The sequence below is a fragment of the Orcinus orca genome, chromosome 9 (genome assembly GCF_937001465.1).
Source record: "Orcinus orca chromosome 9, mOrcOrc1.1, whole genome shotgun sequence".
Classification (NCBI taxonomy): domain Eukaryota; kingdom Metazoa; phylum Chordata; class Mammalia; order Artiodactyla; family Delphinidae; genus Orcinus; species Orcinus orca.
Window position 1 is genome coordinate 76944005 of NC_064567.1, and position 23593 is coordinate 76967597.

Sequence of the window (23593 nt, forward strand, 5' to 3'; positions counted from 1 at the left end):
GGAAATCAAAAAATACCTAGAAACAAATGACAATGAAAACATGATGTCCCAAAACCTATGGGATGCAGAAAAAGCAGTTCTAAGAGGGAAGTTTATAGCAATACAATCCTACCGGAAGAAACAAGAAAAATCTCAAATAAACAACCTAAACTTAGACTAAAGCAATGAGAGAAAGAACAGAAAAGCCCCAAAGTTAGCAGAAGGAAAGAATTCATAAAGATCAGGTCAGAAATAAATGAAAAAGAAATGAAGGAAAAAATAGCAGATATCAATAAAACTAAAACCTGGTTCTTTGAGAAGATAAACAAAATTGATAAACCATTAGCTAGACTCATCCAAAAAAAATCGGAGAAGACTCAAATCAACAGAATTAGAAATGAAAAAGAAGTAACAACTGACACTGCAGAAATACAAAGGATCATGAGAGATTACTACAAGCAACTAGATGCCAATAAACTGGACAACCTGGAAGAAATGGACAAATTCTTAGAAATGCACAACGTACTGAACCAGGAAGAAATAGAAAATATGAACAGACCAATCACAAGCACTGAAATTGAGACTGTGATTAAAAATCTTCCAACAAACAAAAGCCCAGGACCAGTGGCTTCACAGGCGAATTCTGTCAAACATTTAGAGAGGAGCTAACACCTACACTTCTCAAACTATTCCAAAATATAGCAGAGGGAGTAAAATGCCCGAACTGATTCTACGAGGCCACCATCACCCTGATACCAAAACCAGACAAAGATGTCACAAAAAAAGAAAACTACAGGCCAATATCACTGATGAACATAGATGCAAAAATCCTCAACAAAATACTAGCACACAGAATCCAACAGCACATTAAAAGGTTCATATACCATGATCAAGTGGGGTTTATCGCAGGAATGCAAGGGTTCTTCAGTATACACAAATCAATCAATGTGATACACTATATTAACAAATTGAAGGATAAAATCCATATGATCACCTCAATAGATGCAAAAAAAACTTTCAACAAAATTCAACATACATTTATGATAAAAACTCTTCAGAAAGCAGGAATAGAGGGAACCTACCTCAACATAATAAGGCCATATATGACCAATACACAGCCAACATGGTTCTCAATGGTGCAAAACTGAAACCATTTTGTCTAAGATCAGAAACAAGACAATGTTGCCCACTCTCACCACTATTATTCAACATAATTTTGGAAGTTTTAGCCACAGCAATTGGAGAAGAAAAAGAAATAAAAGGAATCCAAATTGGAAAAGAAGAAGTAAAGCTGTCACTATTCGCAGATGACATGATACTATACATAGAGGATCCTAAAATTGCTACCAGAAAACTATTAGAGCTAATCAATGAATTTGCTAGAGTAGCAAGATACAGAATTAATACGCAGAAATCTCTTGCATTTCCATACACTAATGATGAAAACTCTGAAAGAGAAATTAAGGAAACACTCCCATTTACCACTGCAAGAAAAAGAATAAACTACCTAGGAATAAACCTATCTAAGGAGACAAAAGACCTGTATGCAGAAAACTATAAGACACTGATGAAAGAAATTAAAGATGATACAAACAGATGAAGAGATATACCATGTTCTTGGATTGGAAGAATCAACATTGCAAAATGACTCTACTACCCAAAGCAATCTATAGTTTCAATGCAATCCCTATCAAACTACCACTGGCATTTTTCACAGAACTAGAACAAAAAATTTCACAATTTGTATGGAAACACAGAAGACCTCGAATAGCCAAAGCAATCTTGAGAAAGAAAAACAGAGCTGGAGGAATCAGCCTCCCTCATTTCAGACTACTACAAAGGTACAGTAATCAAGACCATATGGGACTGGCACAAAAACAGAAATATAGGTCAATGGAACAGGATAGAAAGCCCAGAGATAAACCCATGCACACATGGTCACCTTATTTATTTATTTATTTTTTCCAGTACGCAGGCCTCTCACTGTTGTGGCCTCTCCTGTTGTGGAGCACAGGCTCTGGACGGGCAGGCTCAGCGGCCATGGCTCACGGGCCCAGCCGCTCTGCAGCATGTGGGATCTTCCCAGACCGAGGCACAAACCCATGTCCCCTGCATCGGCAGGCGGACTCTCAACCACTCGCCACCAGGGAAGTCCGGTCACCTTATCTTTGATAAAGGAGCCAAGAATATGCAATGGAGAGAAGACAGCCTCTTCAATAAGTGGTGCTGGGAAAACTGGGCAGCTACATGTAAAAGAATGAAATTAGAACACTCTCTAACACCATATCCAAAAATAAACTCAAAATGGATTAAAGACCTACAGATAAGACCAGACAGTATAAAACTCTTTGAGGCAAACATAGGAAGAACACTCTGTGACATAAATCACAGCAAGATCCTTTTTGACCCACCTCCTAGAGAAATGGAAATAAAAACAAAAGTAAACAAATGGGACCTAATGAAACTTAAAAGCTTTGCACAGAAAAGGAAACCATAAACAAGACAAAAGGACAACCCTCAGAATGGCAGAAAATATTTGTAAATGAAGCAACTGACAAAGGATTAATCTCTAACATATACAAGCAGCTCACGTAGCTCAATACCAAAAAAACAAACAACCCAGTCCAAAAATGGTCAGAAGACCTAAACAGACCTTTCTCCAAAGAAGATACACAGTTTGCCAACAAACACATGAAAGGATGCTCAACATCACTGATCATGAGAGAAATGCAAATCAAAACTACAATGAGGTATCACCTCACACCAATCAGAATGGCCATCATCAAAAAATCTACAAACAATAAATGCTGGCTAGGGTGTGGAGAAAAAGGGACCCTCTTGCACTGCTGGTGGGAATGTGAATTGATACAGCCACTATGGAGAACAGTATGGAGGTTCCTTAAAAAACTAAAAATAGAACTACCATATGGCCCAGCAATCCCACTACTGGGCCTATACCCTGAGAAAACCAAAATTCAAAAAGAAGCATGTACCACAGTGTTCACTGCAGCAGTATTTACAATAGCCAGGACATGGAAGCAACTTAAGTGTTCATCGATAGATGAATGGATAAGGAAGATGTGGCACATATATACAATGGAATATTACTCAGCCATAAAAAGAAACAAAATTGAGTTATTTGTAGTGAGGTGGATGAATCTAGAGTCTGTCATACAGAGTGAAGTAAGTCAGAAAGAGCGAAACAAATACTGTATGGTAACACATATATATAGAATCTTAAAAAAAATGGTTCTGATGAACCTAGGGGCAGGACAGGAATAAAGACGCAGATGTAGGGAATGGACTTGAGGACACAGGGAGCAGGAAGGGTAAGCTGGGATGAAGTGAGAGAGTACCAATGACATATATACACTACCAAATGTAAAATAGATAGCTAGTGGGAAGCAGCCGCATAGCACAGGGTGATCAGCTTGGTGCTTTGTGACACCTAGAGGGGTGGGGTAAGGAGGGTCGGAAGGAGACGCAAGAGAGGGTATATGGGGATATATGTATATGTATAGCTGATTCACTTTGTTATACAGCAGAAACTAACATAACTATGTAAAGCAACTATACTCCCATAAAGATGTTAAAAAAAAATGAAACTCAAAAAAAAAAAAGATATGCATTGACACCAAAATGCAACTTTCCTTCTTTTTTTGTTTGGACACGCTTCGTGGCTGGCGGGATCTTAGTTCCCTGACCATGGATTGAATCTGGACTTCGGCAGTGAAATCAGCAAGTCCTATCCACTGGACCACCAAGGAATTTCCCCAAAGTACAATTTTATTTTTGTACCATTAGTAATCTTCACTTGCCATGCAAGCAATGAAAAGTGTGGTCTATAAGCCTGCAAGTTTACATACATAATAAAGTATTTTATTTTTTCAAAGACGATCTGAATACAAGTGATGATTTCTTTTAGGAGGACATGTACCATTTTAACCTCTCTGGTTATTACGCACTGGGGAATTAAAAAATTTAGTCTACGAATTTCTATCTTACAAAAAATGCCTGTATTTACTTGGCTTCAGAGGCACGATGATATATATAAACATATGAAAATCAATGTGGATTTTATAGGCAGGATCCTAATCTGATTCCAAAACGGATTTACAAAGAATATACTAAGCAGTATCAGAGATAATTTAAGCGCAAACAGTGCGACCAAGCTGTAGTGTGTAAAACTGCTCAAAAGTCCGTAATTTCCTTCTTACCTAGCTTAGACTCCAGCAATAATCATTAGATTCGCTTTCCAGAAAATATCCCAAACTACCCTGCCCACTCCTTCCTACTTTGTTAGAAACTTGAGCAAAATCTCAGCCATAGGAAATTCGCACCAGTGAATATGACAAAAAGAAATCAAAACTAAGACAACATACCCTATGTAATATTCACGATCACTAGTTTCAAATGGGAACTTAATGCTATCTTTCAATCCTACAAGATATTCTCACTTTTTCAACTATATCACTCGCCTAAACAAAATATAGAGACAGACAGACAGATAGCTAACTAGCTATGGATATATCTGCCTGTGATCTGATATAAAGCCAAAGCCAACACTTGAGCATCAGATACCATCTCCTCTCTCCTTAAAGACACAGTTCCAACAATCGTGTTCTCCCTCCTGAATCTAAGTTCAACCTTCTAAACTTTCTACTGGATCATTCCAATGAGAATATAAAGCTGTATAATTTATCCAACCTAAAAAAAAGAGTCTCTTGATCCTTAATTCTTATCCAGTTAACACTCAGTTTCTCTGCTCAGCAAAATTCCTGAAATTTCTTCTGTATACTTAGTTGTTTCCAATCTCTCTCTTCAAAGTTTCTCATAAATTAGTTCAAGCAGGGTGTTCTTTCCTGTACCAATAGAAATCTTTGCCATGGAGGCAGTGAAACAGCTACTCCATTAAAAGAGCACTTGTACATGTGGTATGCTGCTAAAACTCATACTCAGTAGTCCATCCCCATTTTATTTTACATTTTCAGACCTTTTGTTTTGAAATTACTGTAGATTCAGAAGTTGAAAAAATAGCAGAGGGAGTTCACCTGTACTCTTTGACCAGATTCCCCAATAATACTGTCCATCCAAATAATACAATGATCAAAATCAGGAATTCCCATTAGAACAGAACCATTAACTTAACCACAGATCTTATTTGGGTTTCATCAGTTTTTATATGCACTCATTTTGGGGGGCTGCATAGTGGTGTAAGATTTTATCACATGTATAAATCCATATAACCACCACAATAAGGATACAGCGCTGTTCCATTAACCCAAAGAAACTGTATCAGGCTACTCTCTTTTTGGTCTGAATCATTCATAGACTTGCCTGCTTGACTTGTCTACTCAGAATCTCTTGGGGGTTCAAGAGATGACTTGAATGAATACATTCAAAATTGTAAAAAGCCTCATCTTTCTCCTCAAACTTACTCTACCTCTTCCTTCCAAATTACAGGCAGAAACAACCTTATCATTTAAGTCGGTAAAGTTAAAAACTTTGGAATCATCATTGATTCTTCTCATAATCACTCACCCCATAAACACCCCATCAGATAATCCTGTCGGCTCTATCTTCAAAGTATATCCATAATCTGACCTTTCCTTGCTATTTCCAATATCAATGCTTAGGTCTAAAACATCATCATTTTGGTTAAATTATTTATCTAATTAATTACCCAATTATCTTCTGATCGTGTTCTTCTCTTTGGTCTACCAGCAACTTAGTAACTAGTGTGAATCCTTTAAAACAGAAGTCAAATAATATCATCCCTTAGTTCAAAAGTCCCAATGTCTTTCTAGACAACTCTGAGTAAAATCAAAAGTCCTCCAAATGCCTAGATGACTTGGCATGATCTATCTCCCTATGATTTTTGCATCTTTACTTCTACTACCTTCCCCTTACTCACTCCTGTCCAGGTATACTGGGGTCAGTGATCATCCTAAAAATATATATATATATATATATATATATATCTCAAACATACTCCTACCTTTGGGCTATATAGTACCTGATGTTCAAGCTCTCTGGCATACTTTTGACCCAGATCATCACTCATTCTTTTATTTTTCAATTTATTTTTTAACTGTACTTACAGTAAAATTCACTCTGTAGTAAAACAAAAATTCTGTAGATTTCCTTATTTTCTTTATGTCTTTGATAAATGTCACCTAATTAATCAGTTGGGTCTTCCTGACCAATCTGTATGAGACACACCCATCCATAATGAACACACACTACTTGTCCCTTTTATTAATATTATTGTTTTTGTTTCATTTGAAGCCATTGACATGCTGTGTTTTTATAATTTATTCTTTTTAAAAGCTCTTTCTTCAGAATGTAAGTTCCATTTAGGCAGACTCTTTTTTTGTTTTGCTCCTCTTTCCTGTTTTTTTCCAGGACCTAGAACAATGTTTTTCATACTGTAAATTTCCAATAACTGGATAAATAATATATGTACCTAAATCTCAAAGATATTTTCCCCAGCCTTTATCTTTACACTTTCCAAACTAATTGTTGTTCCTATGTCCATCTTAAAGATAAATTGATGTCATAGATGTTGTGGAAATTTTATTTTCCAGTTTTATAGAGAAATAATTGACATACATCCCTGCATAAGTTTAAGGCCTAGAGCATGATGGTTTGATTTTAAATGTTTTGTGAAAAGATTACCACAATAGGTTCAGCTGATAACCATCTTCTCATATACGTTCAATAAAAAAGAAAGAAGAAAAAAGAGGAAAAAAAATCTCCTTGTGGTGAGAACTCAGGACTTTCTCTCTAAACTTTCCTATGTATCATACAGCAATGTCAGCTGTAGTCATCATGTTGTACATTACATCCCTAGTACTTAGTTATCTTATAAAGTAACTGGAAGTTTGTAGCTTTTGACCATCTTTCTCCAATCCCCCCTCTCCCCATCCTTTGTCTCTGGTTCCCACAAGTCTGATCTCTTTTTCTATGAGTTCTTTTTTTTTTTTTCTCCAGGCTTCACATATAAGTGAGCTCATAAAGTATCTGTCTTTCTCTGACTTATTTTACTTCGCATAGTGACATCAAGGTCCACCCATGTGGCTGCAAATGGTAACATATCCTCATTTTTTATAACTGACTAATATCCACTGTACATATGTATACGTGTGTATGTGTATCACAACTTCTTTATCCATTCATCCATCAGTGGACACCTAGGTTGTTTTCATGTCTTGGCTATTGTAAATAATGCTGCTATGAACATGGGGGTCCAGGTATCTTTTTGAGTTAGTGTTTTCATTTCCTTTGGATACATTCCCAGAAGGAGAATTTCTGGATCATATGGTAGTTCTATTTTTACTTGTTTGAGGAACCTCCATACTGTTTTCCACAGTGCTTGTACCAACTTATAAGTGCACAAGGGTTCCCTTTTGTCCACATCCACACCAGCATTTGTTACCTTTTGTCTTTTTGATGATGGCCATTCTAACAAGCATGAGGTGATATCTCACTATGGTTTTAATTTGCATTTCCTTAATGACTAGTAATGTTGACCATCTATTCATGTCTCTGTTAGCCTTTCCTATATCTTCTTTGGAGAAATATCTATTCAAATCCTTTGCCCAATTTTTAATTGGGTTATTCTTTTTGCTATTGATTGTATGAGTTCTTTATATATTTTAAATATTAACTCTTTATCAGATATTTGGTTTGCAAATATTTTTTTCCCATTCTGTAGGTTGTCTTTTCACTTTGTGGATGGTTTCTTTGCTGTGGAGAAATTATTTTCCTTTTAATATTTTATTGAAGTAGTTGACACGAAATATTCTATTAATCTCAGGTGTACAACATAGTGATTCAACATTTATTTCAATACATACATTATGAAATGATTACCATGATAAGTCTAGTAGCCATCTGTCACCATATAAAGTTATAGAAATATTATTGGTTATATTCCCAATGCTGTCCATTACATCCCATAACTTACTTATTTCACGACTGGAAGTTTGTACATCTTAATCCCAATTGCAACCCCATACACAAATTTATAGTCAGTAGGATTTATACGTGAATGGAAAGATATGAGTACATTTTATAATAGAGCACCTTGCTTATACTCACTGCCCTTTATTTTTCTCCTTGTACAGTATTCTCTGATTTCTGCTAAGCATTTGCCAACCAGAGCATTTGGTCTCTGCCACATCAATCAATCAGTCCATATGGAGACTGATATGTTGGTATCGTTTTCACTTCTAATGACAAGGCAAAGTAGTTTCTTTTCTCTTCTTAAACAAATCCTTGGTTTTCATAATCATGGCCTTTGATCATCACTGTCTTTGCCAGGAGCTGTTTGATTTTAATATTCAATTTTGAATAAAAATGCCAATTGGGATAATCTTATTTTGCTCTGGGACTAAAAATCAGTTGAGATTTTTATTTATATTCTTTCCTGGTAGGCAAAAAGAAAGGTTTTCAAAGACACTACGTTCTTACAAACACTGCATATGAGTTAAAAAGCCATTGAGAAAGAGAACATTTTTATTGTTGTGGTTTTTCTTTCAGAGTTCTGAGAAAGCAGCGGCCTGCGCTATGGTCCTAAGCTGCAACATGTAAAGTTGGAAGTTTTATTTATTGAAGAGGGATAAAAGGCAAGCTGTCAGTTTTTAAAGTCTTCATTTGGGCTTTGATTGGGCTGAGAATATGATTTCGTGGCTATCAGGTAGCCTGAAAACAGCACTTTCTTACAATGATGGATGCTTTTTCCTTTCACATAATGTTTCAGCATGGAATGAATAAATCATATTTGCCCTGGAAATGCATCTTATTCCTGCATAACTGATATTACATTTGATGTTCACATTTTACATGTTGACCAAGTGTCATGCCCTATTCATTTGATTCCTTGAACTTTTTCAACCTCTTGCTATATTTTTTCCTATAGAAATCTATTTATCTTGAAGGCTTGAGTTTCACCATAGCCTTATTTGGTGAAGATATATGACTGTTAAAATGAAATCTGTGTCAATAGAATACTATGAAACTGAGCCAAATACTTCTAAGTCATTTGCTACAGGCATACAGTGAATAGAGGCAGACACAGGTTAAATTTCCTAGGATTGGAGACGTTACCAATGCTCAAGCAAAAGACATCAGCAGATTTCTTTACTTTTTTTTTTTTTTTTTAGCATTTATAGTATTGGAAAACAGATAATACTAGAACTGAAGCCTTTCATGAGTTAAAAGAAATAAACACTAAAGGCATAAGGATCTAGGTATCTTTTTATAAAACTAGTGTATGTCAAAATCACCTGTATGTGGGGGGGACCTTGAAGATGGCGGAAGAGTAAGACGCGGAGATCCCCTTCCTCCCCACAGATACATCAGAAATACATCTACACGTGGAACAACTCCTACAGAACACCTACTGAAGGCTGGCAGAAGACCTCAGACCTCTCAAAAGGCAAGAAACTCCCCACGTACCTGGGTAGGGCAAAAGAAAAAAAGAAAACACAGAGACAAAAGAATAGGGACGGCACCTGCACCAGTGGGAGGGAGCTGTAAAGGAGGAAAAGTTTCCACACACTAGGAAGCCCCTTCGCGGGCGGAGACTGCGGGATGCGGAGGGGGGAGCTTCGGTGCCGCGGAGGAGTGCACAGCAACAGGGGTGCGGAGGGCAAAGCGGCGAGATTCCCGCACAGAGGATCAGTGCCGACCGGCACTCACCAGCCCGAGAGGCTTGTCTCCTCACCCGCTGGGGCGGGCGGGGCTGCGAGCTGAGGCTCTGAGGCTTGGGCTTCGGTCGGAGCACAGGGAGAGGACTGGGGTTGGTGGCTTGAACATAGCCTGAAGGAGTTAGTGCACCACGGCTAGCCGGGAGGGAGTCCGGGGAAAAGTCTGCACCTGCCGAAGAGGCAAGAGACTTTTTCTTCCCTCTTTGTTTCCTGGTGCGCGAGAAGAGGGGTTTAAGAGCGCTGCTTAAAGGAGCTCCAGAGACGGGCGAGAGCCTCGGCTAAAAGCGCGGACCCCAGAGACAGGCGTGAGCTGCGGCTAAAAGCACGGACCCCAGAGACGGGCGTGAGCTGCGGCTAAAAGCACGGACCCCAGGGACGGGCGGGAGACGCTAAGGCTGCTGCTGCCACCACCAAGGGGCCTGTGTGCGAGCACAGGTCACTATCCACACCCCTCTTCCAGGGAGCCTGTGCAGCCCGCCACTGCCAGGTTCCCGGGATCCAGGGACAACTTCTCCGGGAGAACGCACGGCGCGCCTCAGGCTGGTGCAACGTCACACCGGTCTCTGCCGCCAAAGGCCCGCCCCGCACGCAGTGCCCCTCCCTCCCCCCCCCCCCCCCCCGGCCTGAGTGCGCCAGAGCCCCCGAATCAGCAGCTCCTTTAACCCCATCCTGTCTGAGCAAAAAAACAGACGCCCTCCAGCGACCTACACGCAAAGGCAGGGCCAAATCCAAACCTGAGCCCCTGTGAGCTGTGAGAACAAAGAAGAGAAAGGGAAATCTCTCCCAGCAGCCTCAGAAACAGCGGATTAAAGCTCCACAATCAACTTGATGTACCCTGCATCTGTGGAATACATGAATAGACAACGAGTCATCCCAAATTGAGGAGGTGGGCTTCGAGAGCAAGATCTATGATTTTTTCCCCTTCTCCTCTTTTTGTGAATGTGTATGTGTATGCTTCTGTGTGAGATCTTGTCTGTATAGCTTTGCTTCCACCATTTGTCCTAGGGTTCTATCCATCCATGTTTTTAAAAAAATTTTTTTTAATAATTAATTTTAATAACTTTATTATACTTTTCTTTCTTTCTTTCTTTCTTTCTTTCTTTCTTTCTTTTCTTTCTTTCCTTCCCTCCTTTAGACAACGAATCATCCCAAATTGACAACGAATCATCCCAAATTGACAACGAATCCTTTAGATTCTTTAGACAACGAATCATCCCAAATTGAGAAGGTGGTCTCTGAGAGCAAGATTTATGATTTTTTCCCCTTTACCTCTTTTTGTGAGGGTGTATGTGTATGCGTCTGTGTAAGATTTTGTCTATATAGCTTTGCTTCCAACATTTGTCCTAAGGTTCTATCCATCCTTTTTTCTAAATAATTATTTTTTAATTCAATAACTTTATTATACTTTATTTTATTTTACTGTATCTTCTTTCTTTCTTTTTTCCTTCCTTCCCTCCTTCCTTCCTCCCTCCCTTCTTTCCTTCTTGCCTTCTTTGCTTCTTTCTTCCTTCTTTCCCTCCCTCCCTCCCTCCCTCCTTTCTTTCTTCCTTTCTTTCTTTCTTTCTTTCTTTCTTTCTTTCTTTCTTTCTTTCTTTCTTTCTTCATACTTCTACTAATTCTCTCTACTTTTTCTCCTTCTTATTCTGAGCCTTGTGGATGAAAGGCTCTTGGTGCTCCAACCAAGAGTCAGGGCTCTGCCTCTGAGGTGGGAGAGCCAACTTCAGGACACTGGTCAACAAGAGACCTCCCAGCTCCACATAATATCAAACGGTGAAAATCTCCCAGAGACCTCCATCTCAACACAAAAACCCAGCTTCACTCAATGACCAGCAAGCTACAGTGCTGCACACCCTATACCAAACAACTAGCAAAACAGGAACACAACCCCACCCATTAGCAGAGAGGCTGCCTAAAATCATAATAAGGCCACAGACACCCCAAAACACACCACCAGACGTAAACCTGCCCACTAGAGAGACAAGATCCAGCCTCATCCACCACAACACAGGCACTAGTCCCCTCCACTAGGAAGCCTACACAATCCACTGAACCAACTTTAGCCACTGGAGACAGATATCAAAAACAGTGGGAACTACGAACCTGCAGCCTGCAAAAAAGAGACCCCAACACAGTAAGATAAGCAAAATGAGAAGACAGAAAAACACACAGCAGATAAAGGAGCAAGATAAAAATGCACCAGACCTAACAAATGAAGAGGAAATAGGCAGTCTACCTGAAAAAGAATTCAGAATAATGATAGTAAGGATGATCCAAAATCTTGGAAATAGAATGGACAAAATGCAAGAAACAGTTAACAAGGACCTAAAAGAACTAAAGATGAAACAAGCAATGATGAACAACACAATAAATGAAATTAAAAGTACTCTAGATGGGATCAATAGCAGAATAACTGAGGCAGAAGAACGGATAAGTGACCTGGAAGATAAAATAGTGGAAATAACTGCTGCAGAGCAGAATAAAGAAAAAAGAATGAAAAGAACTGAGGACAGTCTCAGAGACCTCTGGCACAACATTAAACGCACCAACATTTGAATTATAGGGGTTCCAGAAGAAGAAGAGAAAAAGAAAGGGACTGAGAAAATATTTGAAGAGATTATAGTTGAAAACTTCCCTAATATGGGAAAGGAAATAGTTAATCAAGTCCAGGAAGCACAGAGAGTCCCATACAGGATAAATCCAAGGAGAAATACGCCAGGACACATATTAATCAAACTGTCAAAAATTAAATACAAAGAAAGCATATTAAAAGCAGCAAGGGAAAAACAACAAATAACACACAAGGGAATCCCCATAAGGTTAACAGCTGATCTTTCAGCAGAAACCCTACAAGCCAGAAGGGAGTGGCAGGACATACTGAAAGTGATGAAGGAGAAAAACCTGCAACCAAGACAACTCTACCCAGCAAGGATCTCATTCAGATTTGATGGAGAAATTAAAACCTTTACAGACAAGCAAAAGCTGAGAGAGTTCAGCACCACCAAACCAGCTTTACAACAAATGCTAAAGGAACATCTCTAGACAAGAAACACAAGAGAAGGAAAAGACCTATAATAATGAACCCAAAACAATTTAGAAAGTGGGAATAGGAACATACATATTGATAATTACCTTAAATGTAAATGGACTAAATGCTCCAACCAAAAGACACAGATTGGCTGAATGGATACAAAAACAAGACCCTTATATATGCTGTCTACAAGAGACCCACTTCAGACCTAGAGACACATACAGACTGAAAGTAAGGGGATGGAAAAAGATATTCCATGCAAATGGAACCCAGAAGAAAGCTGGAGTAGCAATTCTCATATCAGACAAAATAGACGTTACAATAAAGACTATTAGAAGAGACAAAGAAGGACACTACATAATGATCAAGGGATCGATCCAAGAAGAAGATATAACAATTGTAAATATTTATGCATCCAACATAGGAGCACCTCAATACATAAGGCAAATACTAACAGCCATAAAAGGGGAAATCGACACTAACACATTCATAGTAGGGGACTTTAACACCCCACTTTCACCCATGGACAGATCATCCAAAATGAAAATAAATAAGGAAACACAAGCTTTAAATGATACATTAAACAAGATGGACTTAATTGATATTTATAGGACATTCCATCCAAAAACAACAGAATACACATTTTTCTCAAGTGCTCATGGAACATTCTCCAGGATAGATCATATCTTGGGTCACAAATCAAGCCTTGGTAAATTTAAGAAAATTGAAATCGTATCAAGTATCTTTTCCGACCACAACGCCTTGAGACTAGATATCAATTACAGGAAAAGATCTGTAAAAAAATACAAACACGTGGAGGCTAAACAATACACTACTCAATAATGAAGTGATCACTGAAGAAATCAAAGAGGAAATAAAAAAATACCTAGAAACAAATGACAATGGAGACACAACGACCCAAAACCCATGGGATGCAGCAAAAGCAGTTCTAAGGGGGAAGTTTATAGCAATACAAGCCCACCTTAAGAAGCAGGAAACATCTCGAATAAACAACTTAACCTTGCACCTCAAGCAATAAGAGAAAGAAGAACAAAAAAAAAACGCCAAAGCTAGCAGAAAGAAAGAAATCATAAAAATCAGAAATAAATGAAAAAGAAGGAAACCATAGCAAAGATCAATAAAACTAAAAGCTGGTTCTTTGAGAAGATAAACAAAATAGATAAACCACTAGCCAGACTCATCAAGAAAAAAAGGGAGAAGACTCAAATCAATAGAATTAGAAATGAAAAAGGAGAAGTCACAACTGACACTGCAGAAATACAAAAGATCATGAGAGATTATTACAAGCAACTCTATGCCAATAAAATGGACAACCTGGAAGAAATGGACAAATTCTTAGAAATGCACAACCTGGCAAGACTGAATCAGGAAGAAATAGAAAATATGAACAGACCAATCACAAGCACTGAAATTGAATCTGTGATTAAAAATCTTCCAACAAACAAAAGCCCAGTACCAGATGGCTTCACAGGCGAATTCTATCAAACATTTAGAGAAGAGCTAACACCTATCCTTCTCAAACTCTTCCAAAATATAACAGAGGGAGGAATACTCCCAAATTCCTTCTACGAGGCCACCATCACCTTGATACCAAAACCAGACAAGGATGTCACAAAGAAAGAAAACTACAGGCCAATATCACTGATGAACATAGATGCAAAAATCGTCAACAAAATACTAGCAAACAGAATCCAACAGCACAGTAAAAGGATCATACACCATGATCAAGTGGGGTTTATTCCAGGAATGCAAGGATTCTTCAATATAGGCAAATCTATCAATGTGATAAACCATATTAACAAATTGAAGGAGAAAAACCATATGATCATCTCAATACATAAGCTTTTGACAAAATTCAACACCCATTTATGATAAAAACAAAATTCAACACCCATTCAACACCCATTTATGATAAAAACCCTGCAGAAAGTAGGGAACTTTCCTCAACATGATAAAGGCCATATAGGACAAACCCACAGCCAACATCGTCCTCAATGGTGAAAAACTGAAAGCATTTCCACTAAGATCAGGAACAAGACAAGGTTGCCCACTCTTACCACTCTTATTCAACATAGTTTTGGAAGTTTTAGCCACAGCAATCAGAGAAGAAAAGGAAATAAAAGGAATCCAAATCGGAAAAGAAGTAAAGCTGTCACTGTTTGCAGATGACATGATACTATACATAGAGAATCCTAAGATGTTACCAGAAAACTACTAGAGTTAATCAATGAATTTGGTAAAGTATCTGGATACAAAATTCATGCACAGAAATCTCTGGCATTCCTATACACTAATGATGAAAAATCTGAAAGTGAAATCAAGAAAACACTCCCATTTACCATTGCAACAAAAAGAATAAAATATCTAGTAATAAACCTACCTAACGAGACAAAAGACCTGTATGCAGAAAATTATAAGATACTGATGAAAGAAATTAAAGACGATACAAATAGATGGAGAGATATACCATGTTCTTGGATTGGAAGAATCAACATTGTGAAAATGACTCTACTACCCAAAGCAATCTTTAGAATCAATGCAATCCCTATCAAACTACCACTGCCATTTTTCACAGAACTAGAACAAAAAATTTCACAATTTGTATGGAAACACAAAAGACCCCGAATAGCCAAAGCAATCTTGAGAACGAAAAACAGAGCTGGAGGAATCAGGCTCCCTGACTTCAGTCTATACTACAAAGCTACAGTAATCAAAGACAGTATGGTACTGGCACAGAAACAGAAATATAGATCAATGGAACAGGATACAAAGCTCAGAGATAAACCCACGCACATATGGACACCTTATCTTTGATAAAGGTGGCAGGAATGTACAGTGGAGAAAGGACAGCCTCTTCAATAAGTGGTGCTGGGAAAACTGGACAGATACATGTAAAAGTATGAGATTAGATCACTCCCTAACACCATACACAAAAATAAGCTCAAAATGGATTAAAGACCTAAATGTAAGGCCAGAAACTATCAAACTCTTAGAGGAAAACATAGGCAGAACACTCTATGACACAAATCACAGCAAGATCCTTTCTGACCCACCTCCTAGAAAAATGGAAATAAAAACAAAAATAAACAAATGGGACCTAATGAAACTTCAAAGCTTTTGCACAGCAAAGGAAACCATAAACAAGACCAAAAGACAACCCTCAGAATGGGAGAAAATATTTGCAAATGAAGCAACTGACAAAGGATTAATCTCCAAAATTTAAAAGCAGCTCATGCAGCTCAATACCAAAAAAACAAACAACCCAATCCAAAAATGGGCAGAAGACCTAAATAGACATTTCTCCAAAGAAGATATACAGACTACCAACAAACACATGAAAGGATGCTCAACATCACTAATCATTAGAGAAATGCAAATCAAAATTACCAGGTATCACCTCACACCGGTCAGAACGGCCATCATCAAAAAATCTACAAACAATAAATGCCGGAGAGGGTGTGGAGTAAAGGGAACGCTCCTACACTGTTGGTGGGAATGTAAATTGATTCAGCCACTATGGAGAACAGTACGGAGGTTCCTTAGAAAGCTAAAAATAGAACTACCATACGACTCAGCAATCCCACTACTGGTTACATAACCTGAGAAAACCATAACTCAGAAAGAGTCATGTACCACAGTGTTCATTGCAGCTCTATTTACAATAGCCAGGACATGGAAGCAAACTAAGTTTCCATCGACAGATGAATGGATAAAGATGTGGCACATATATACAATGGAATATTACTCAGCCATAAAAAGAAACGAAATTGAGCTATTTGTAATGAGGTGGATGGACCTAGAGTCTGTCATACAGAGTGAAGTAAGTCAGAAAGAAAAAAAAATACCATATGCTAACATATATATGGAATTTAAGAAAAAAAAATGTCATGAAGAACCTAGGGGTAAGACAAGAATAAAGACACAGACCTACTGGAGAACGGACTTGAGGATATGGGGAGGGGGAAGGGTGAGCTGTGACAGGGCGAGAGAGAGTCGTGGACATATATACACTAACAAACGTAAGGTAGATAGCTAGTGGGAAGCAGCCGCATGGCACAGGGATATCGGCTCGGTGCTTTGTGACCGCCTGGAGGGGTGCGATAGGGAGGGTGGGAGGGAGGGAGACGCAAGAGGGAAGAGATATGGGAACATATGTATATGTATAACTGATTCACTTTGTTATAAAGCAGAAACTGACACACCATTGTAAAGCAATTATACCCCAATAAAGATGTTAAAAAAAATGTAAGCTTGTGCAAGAAAAAAATTACATCTCATATTTCTTTGAAAAAAAAATCACCTATATGTTATAATTCCAACATTCGAATGATAGGTGTTTTTTTTTAATCCTTAACCTATTCATATCTGCAAAGTCCCTTCTGCCATATAAGGTAACATATTCACATATTCTGGTGACTGAGACTAGGAAAACTTTGGAGGCCACTGTTCAGTATACTACAATCCACCCTCTGGCCCTCAAAGATTCATATCCATCTGTTACACAAAATACATTCAACCGGTCCCAAAGTCTCTAAAAGTCTCAATGCATTACAGCATCAATGCAATTTCAAAATCTCATCTAAGTAGAATGATAGGTGTTTTTCACAATAATGAAGCTAATTTAACTCCTCGTAAGTGAGCCATTATTCTTCTATTTTTCATTCTTATGACACATTTTACAATATGTACATGTGACCTTATATGTTAATTCTGCACTCAAAAGACATTTTCCTTTTAGATAATTTGCCTGAAACCAAATACTGTCACTAAATATGTGGTAGACAGATGCCCAGATTCTGTACATCTCAAACTTACTGCAAGGTATTTTATGAATCATTCTACTTTTTCCTCTCTAGGGAGGAAGGAAAAATGTGGGCTTTCCCATATTTCCTGCAATAATTTTAGCTGTGGAATACTTAGTACTACTAATTTATTGTAGTTGTAAACATATAGGATTTTTCATTAAGAAATCCAAAATTCTTTATTAATGGAGGTTGAGAATTAGCCACCTTTTTAAAATTACTAAAGGATACCAGACATACAGAAAAGTGAAATCACCAGCAAAACAATCAAGTTTTACAAAGTGAACACTTCCATTTACTAGCCTCCAGATCCAGAAACAGAACATTGCCAATATACTAGAAAGTGTCACAACGTCTCCCGAAAAGTACCATAACTGTGGCTTCTAGTTATGCCTGGTTTTTACCTTTAAATGTATTCACTCTCTTTAGTTTCTTCAACATTTATGTTTGTAAAATTTACTCACTTTGTCGCATGTAGTGATGTTCTTTATTATATCACTATAGTATAGAATTCCTTTGTATAAACATACCAAAATAGAATTATCCATTCTATTATTAATGAACACTTGGCTTATTTCCAGTTTCTCTTTATTAGTGCAGCAATAAACATCTTATACATTGATTTTAGTGAGTAAATGTTCACACTGATTTGGGTCTAGGACAAAGAATGGAATTGCCAACAGTTCTGCTGGTTTCTTTACTTCTGCCCAGGCCTTTTATCCAGAATCTCAGATACTCTCATAAAGTATGGTGAACATATCCGCTTTATCTTTTTTTTAAATAACTACTCAGATATCCTACAGCAGTTGTCACAGACATTCATTTCTTCCAACAATTTCAAACGGAACATTATCATATGGTAAAAATTTTATGTGCAATTTGTTGTCCTTCTAGTTTTACTATTCGTTCCACTTTTCCGTGTGCCTATTAATATGCCAGTATCAAACCTTTTAATGATAAGCTTATAGTATGTTTTAATACCTGTACACTAGAACACCGTCAGCTCCTCACTTCTACCCCCCCGCACATACCTCTTTGTCAGGTATTCCTGAGTATTTTGATTTCTGTTCTTCCAAGTACATTTTAAAATCAACTTGTGTAGCTCTGGAGAAGTATTTGTACTGGGATTGCATTACATTTTATGAATTAATATATAATATCTTTATGATGTTAAGACTTCCTATCTAAGAACATGATATAATTTTCTATTTTTTTCCAACTCTATTTCTAAATCTCTCAGGACTCTACAGAGTTTTCTGTATTTAACACTTGGCTGTTTCTTGGTAATGTTATGCCTATGTATTTTTATCTTATTGCTGACATATGTGTATATTCTCATCCATTATGTATTTTACCTGATGTTTACTTGTTTACAGGAAAGTTTTAGATTTTTGAGTGTTAACTGTATGATCTGCTATTTTACTAAGTTCTCTTAATGCTTGTATTGCTGTTCCCATTGATACTTTCCAATTTTCCAGATATAGACTTATTTGAGCTGAATTTTTATCATGTTGAAGAAATATCCAAGAATTCCTCTTACATTTAGGGTTTCAACATGAATAGCTATTTTTTTTCAAATACCATTTATTCTTAGTGGAGGTGTTCATATGGTCAGTCTGCTTGAATTGAACTATATTTAGGATTTTATTAATTGATTTCCTAACATCAAACTACCCTTGCTCTCCTGGAAATAATTAACTTGGTCATGATAGGATACTCTTTCAATATATTATAAAATTTTTTATGACTACTCTTAAGTAAGTTTGGTTTGTAATTTCTGTTCTTGGTGTAATTTTTTGGTCAGGTTTTGGTATCTATGTTGCATTGATGCCAAATAAACAAATTTCAAAAACTGTTTTGACGCTCTACAATTTCATGTAGTTTGGGATGCTCTGTTTCTTAAATCATTGGTTTAGTTCCCCTGTGAAACCCCATGGTGTCTTCTGTGGGAGTCTCTTTTTTTTTTCCTAGTTTTTCTCTGGCATTGTTCTGTTTGAACTTGCTGTGTCTATTGGGACGGATTTTCATGAGGAATATTTTAGGGGGAAAAAAGGTACTCTAGATGTGTTAACTTCCTGAGGAAAAAAAGTTTAAAAATTAGCTATTATCTATTTCATCTAGTTTTTCAAATTTATCTGCTTAAAATTCTGCAAATTATAACTTAGCCTAGACTGATCTTTTTCATGGAATTTTGCACAACTGAATTAGCCAGATTTGGTAGATGCCCTGTCAGCTACTGAGATAGGCAGAAGAGGCTGCATGGCCAGAAATACGGGTTCTCTTCACCTCTCAACCTCTGAGCAAATGCTGTTAAATACCATAGTCTAATATAGGTCCTACACTAGTGATTTAGAGAGAAGAGTATTTTTCTCCTCAGGACAAAATGGGAAAATTAGTAGTGATCTTAAGTGGAGGACAGATATGACCAGTTGTTGGCAGAAAGATGAGATACATGTTCCAGATCAATTATCAATAAATTGATATTTGCTTGAAGATGCATCACAAAAGAGCCGGAAGGAGAGAAACAGGACAGAATCAAACTAAATCCTATTTGTGTTTTATTTCCTTGAGCAAAGAATGGATGACAGTAAATTATACTGCTGTAGCCTGAATCATTCCAATGTAACATCAAAGTGTGAAAAGGTCAATCTATAATATTTCACATCTTCAATAGAGAAAATATACTGATGCAATGCTTGTAAGAACACAGACGATCTTAAATTAAAAATAGTATATTGTAATTACAAGCCAGAATTAAAGGAATTTTTCAGGGCTAGCAGAATATTTATACTTTGTTCAGATCACTTGGGTGACCTGGGTGTATGAGGTGGCAAGAATATTAAAACTGATGTGAAATAGTTAAGAAGGAAAAAAATCATTTAATTCTTCTAGTTTGGCTATTTACTTAGGCAGTCATGGATTAAAACCTTATAGCATTATAGGGATATAAAAGACCTTAGAGATCACTTGGATTAGTAGTTTTTAAACCTTTTTAAAATTTTTAAATCATAACAAAGTCCAAATAGAAAATAGCTAAAAGCAAAGCTGCTCTATTAAAATAGGGGTCCCACTGTTCTTATCTTTCCCCCATCCCCCCAAAATCACAACATTGGAGGTTTTTCCTCCAATGGAATCTCTATGGCTTTGAAAATTTCTGATTTGGTGCAAGGCTTCATTTTTTTTTTTAAACATGAATGTCTTTTACTATGAAAATTGTTGTTACATTACAGCCAACATTCCAAAACAGTATTTTAATAAACATTTGTCTTGATTATAAAGTAGAGCAGAAACCATGATCCTTTTTCAAAATCGATTAACGTCTGTAGAGGTTATAACGCAAAGCATGAGGAGGACACTCTGTACGCTCACCCTGGTGTGTAGGAGATGAGATGGCGAAGAGCACCTACGTAATCCAGAACAGCTACTAGTGTCACTTGTGCAGTGTAAACCAAACACTTACAACAGGACATTAAAAAAAGAAAAAAAGCAAAACACTAAAAGGTTGAGGTGTCACAACACTTTTGAGATGGGGAAAACCACAGCGAGTTTCCTTTTCCTTCCCTTCTGTGAGTTCAGTGCAAGCAAGGTACAGGAAAGAACCACAACACCAGGTCAAGGATGGATGCAGTTCTTTTTTTTTTTTTTTTTTTTTTTGCGGTACGCGGGCCTCTCACCGCTGTGGCCTCTCCCATTGCAGAGCACAGGCTCTGATGCGCAGGCTCAGCGGCCATGGCTCACGGGCCTAGCCGCTCCGCGGCATGTGGGATCTTCCCAGACTGGGGCATGAACCCGTGTCCCCTGCATCTGCAGGCGGACTCTCAACCACTGCGCCACCAGGGAGGCCCTGGATGCAGTTCTTTGCTTCAGTATTTTCCAGTCTCTAGTTCTGCTCAAAACACAGCCTGCATGCAGCAGCTCTGCCTTCCGCCTCCTGACTAGAGAGAACATAGGAATTGTGTCCTTGGATTCCTTACAACGCTACAGAGTGAATACACTGGAATTCAGACACTGACCCTGAGCTGCTGCAGAACCTCATTCATCCGCGTGCAAACGCTGTATTCCGGGGCCTGTGAATGAGAGCCAGAAGAGCTTTTGCATGAAGGCTTCATTTTAGACACGGGAATGAATCTCGAGACTACACAGTGGAGGAGGGGGAAGGAAAATGGCACTATGACTCCTGCCTCTGTTCTCCGCCACCCCATTGGACTCCAAAGCTCCCCATTCCCTGCTGCTCACTCAGCTTTTACCAAGTTGTTCAGTACAAGTATTTCAATTCTATCAAGGTAAAGGATCTCATAAGAAAATCAAACAGAAGAACTTTCAGTTTGCAAAAATGAGAGTAAACAGAGAAGGGAGAAACTTTCACAATTATCTAAGTGCGTTTGGTTCATAATGGGGATGCTGTTTGGGTATAACCAGCACCTCTGGTTATCAAGTTATGGTTTTCTTGTTGTTTTCTGCGCATAAATGTACGATACGAAACAGTTATTGATATAGCCTACATACAGTTTTTCTTTCTTTGAACTTGCTAGAATGAGGATTTATGTCTTCAAACTACTACGTATGCTAATCTCTGTTTTTTCTGTATTAAAAACACTATTTTCTCTGGAATAGTGTTTACTTTTTGATTTTGTCACTTAACACTGAGAGTAATTCATGATTTAAAAAACTGTGTAACAGGAAAAATAAGAATCTTTCCTCAAACTCTAGTGTTTATTTTATGCAGGCCAAAACTGCTGAAAGCCTTATTTTTCTGTGTACATATTAACATATGTAAGTGTCCAGGAACACTCCTTCCATACATATCTAGGCAAAATCTTTTGGCCCTTCAAAATCAACAGACCTGTTGAAGTATTTTGAAAGAGTGCTATTAGCAATGCAACTGTATGGCACAGTGAACAAAGCAAACTCACTAGAGAGACAACTTGAGATAACCTCTTTGACTACAGATTATTAGTCAAAGTAAACTACAAATTTATTCTGGTTATCAGAATTTAGATCAAACAAATTAATGTTTAACATATGTTAATCATTTCTCCAAGTGTAGGAAGGGCTAATGAACAGACACTTCAATCTGTAACGTATCACAAGTAGGCTATAAAATAATTTTTATGCTATATTTATGTATGCGTATCTTTTATATAAAGGTACTGCTAGGGCTTCCCTGGTGGTGCAGTGGTTAGGAATCCTCCTGCCAATGCAGGGGACACGGGTTCGAGCCCTAGTCTGGGAAGATCCCACATGCTGCGGAGCAACTAGGCCCGTGAGCCACAATTACTGAGCCTGCACGTCTGGAGCCTGTGCTCCGCAACAAGAAAGGCCGCGATAGTGAGAGGCCCACGCACTACGATGAAGAGTGGCCCCCGCTTGCCACAACTAGAGAAAGCCCTCGCACAGAAACGAAGACCCAACACAGCCAAAAATAAATAAATAAATAAATAAATAAAACAAAAACAAAAAGAAGTAATTAAAGGTAATGCTAGCCTCACAGAATGTGTTGAGAACCAAGCAAGAAAGGAAGCAGGAAAATATAAACTTTGGTGAGGGGATATATCACTCAAACAAACATGACCCATAACTGATGTAGATATTGTAAATTAGCAGTGAAGACACTGAACAAATTATTATAACTTCAGAATATATGCTCAAGGGACTTTCCTGGTGGCGCAGTGGTTAAGAATCCACCTGCCAATGCAGGGACACGGGTTCGATCCCTGGTCCGGGAAGATCCCACATGCCACGGAGCAACTAAGCCCATGCACCACAAGTACTGAGCCTGTGCTCTAGAGCCTGGGTGCCACAACTACTGTGCCCATGCGCCTAGAGCCCGTGCTCTGCAACAAGAGAAGCCACCACAATAAGAAGCCCGCGCACTGCAACAAAGAGTAGCCCCCGCTTGCATCGACTAGAGAAAGTCCGTGTGCACAGCAACAGACTCAACGCAGCCAAAAATAAATAATAAAATAAACAAATTAAAGAAACAAAGAAGAATATATGCTCAAAAACACTTTACCCAAACTTCTATGAATCCTGAGCTTTTCCAGTATCAC

At 38.0% G+C, this 23593-nt stretch overlaps 2 long non-coding RNA genes across 2 annotated transcripts in view; one reads left to right on the forward strand and one right to left on the reverse strand.

The window, feature by feature from the left end:
- The window catches only part of LOC125965356 (uncharacterized), a 172241-nt gene extending 163632 nt beyond the window's left edge, over nt 1-8609 (forward strand). The window contains exon 5 of the long non-coding RNA XR_007479147.1: nt 8524-8609. This is a non-coding gene — a long non-coding RNA (uncharacterized LOC125965356). The remainder of the gene's footprint in view (nt 1-8523) is intronic.
- The window catches only part of LOC125965357 (uncharacterized), a 101468-nt gene that overhangs the window by 69254 nt on the left and 8621 nt on the right, over nt 1-23593 (reverse strand). The window lies entirely within an intron of this gene.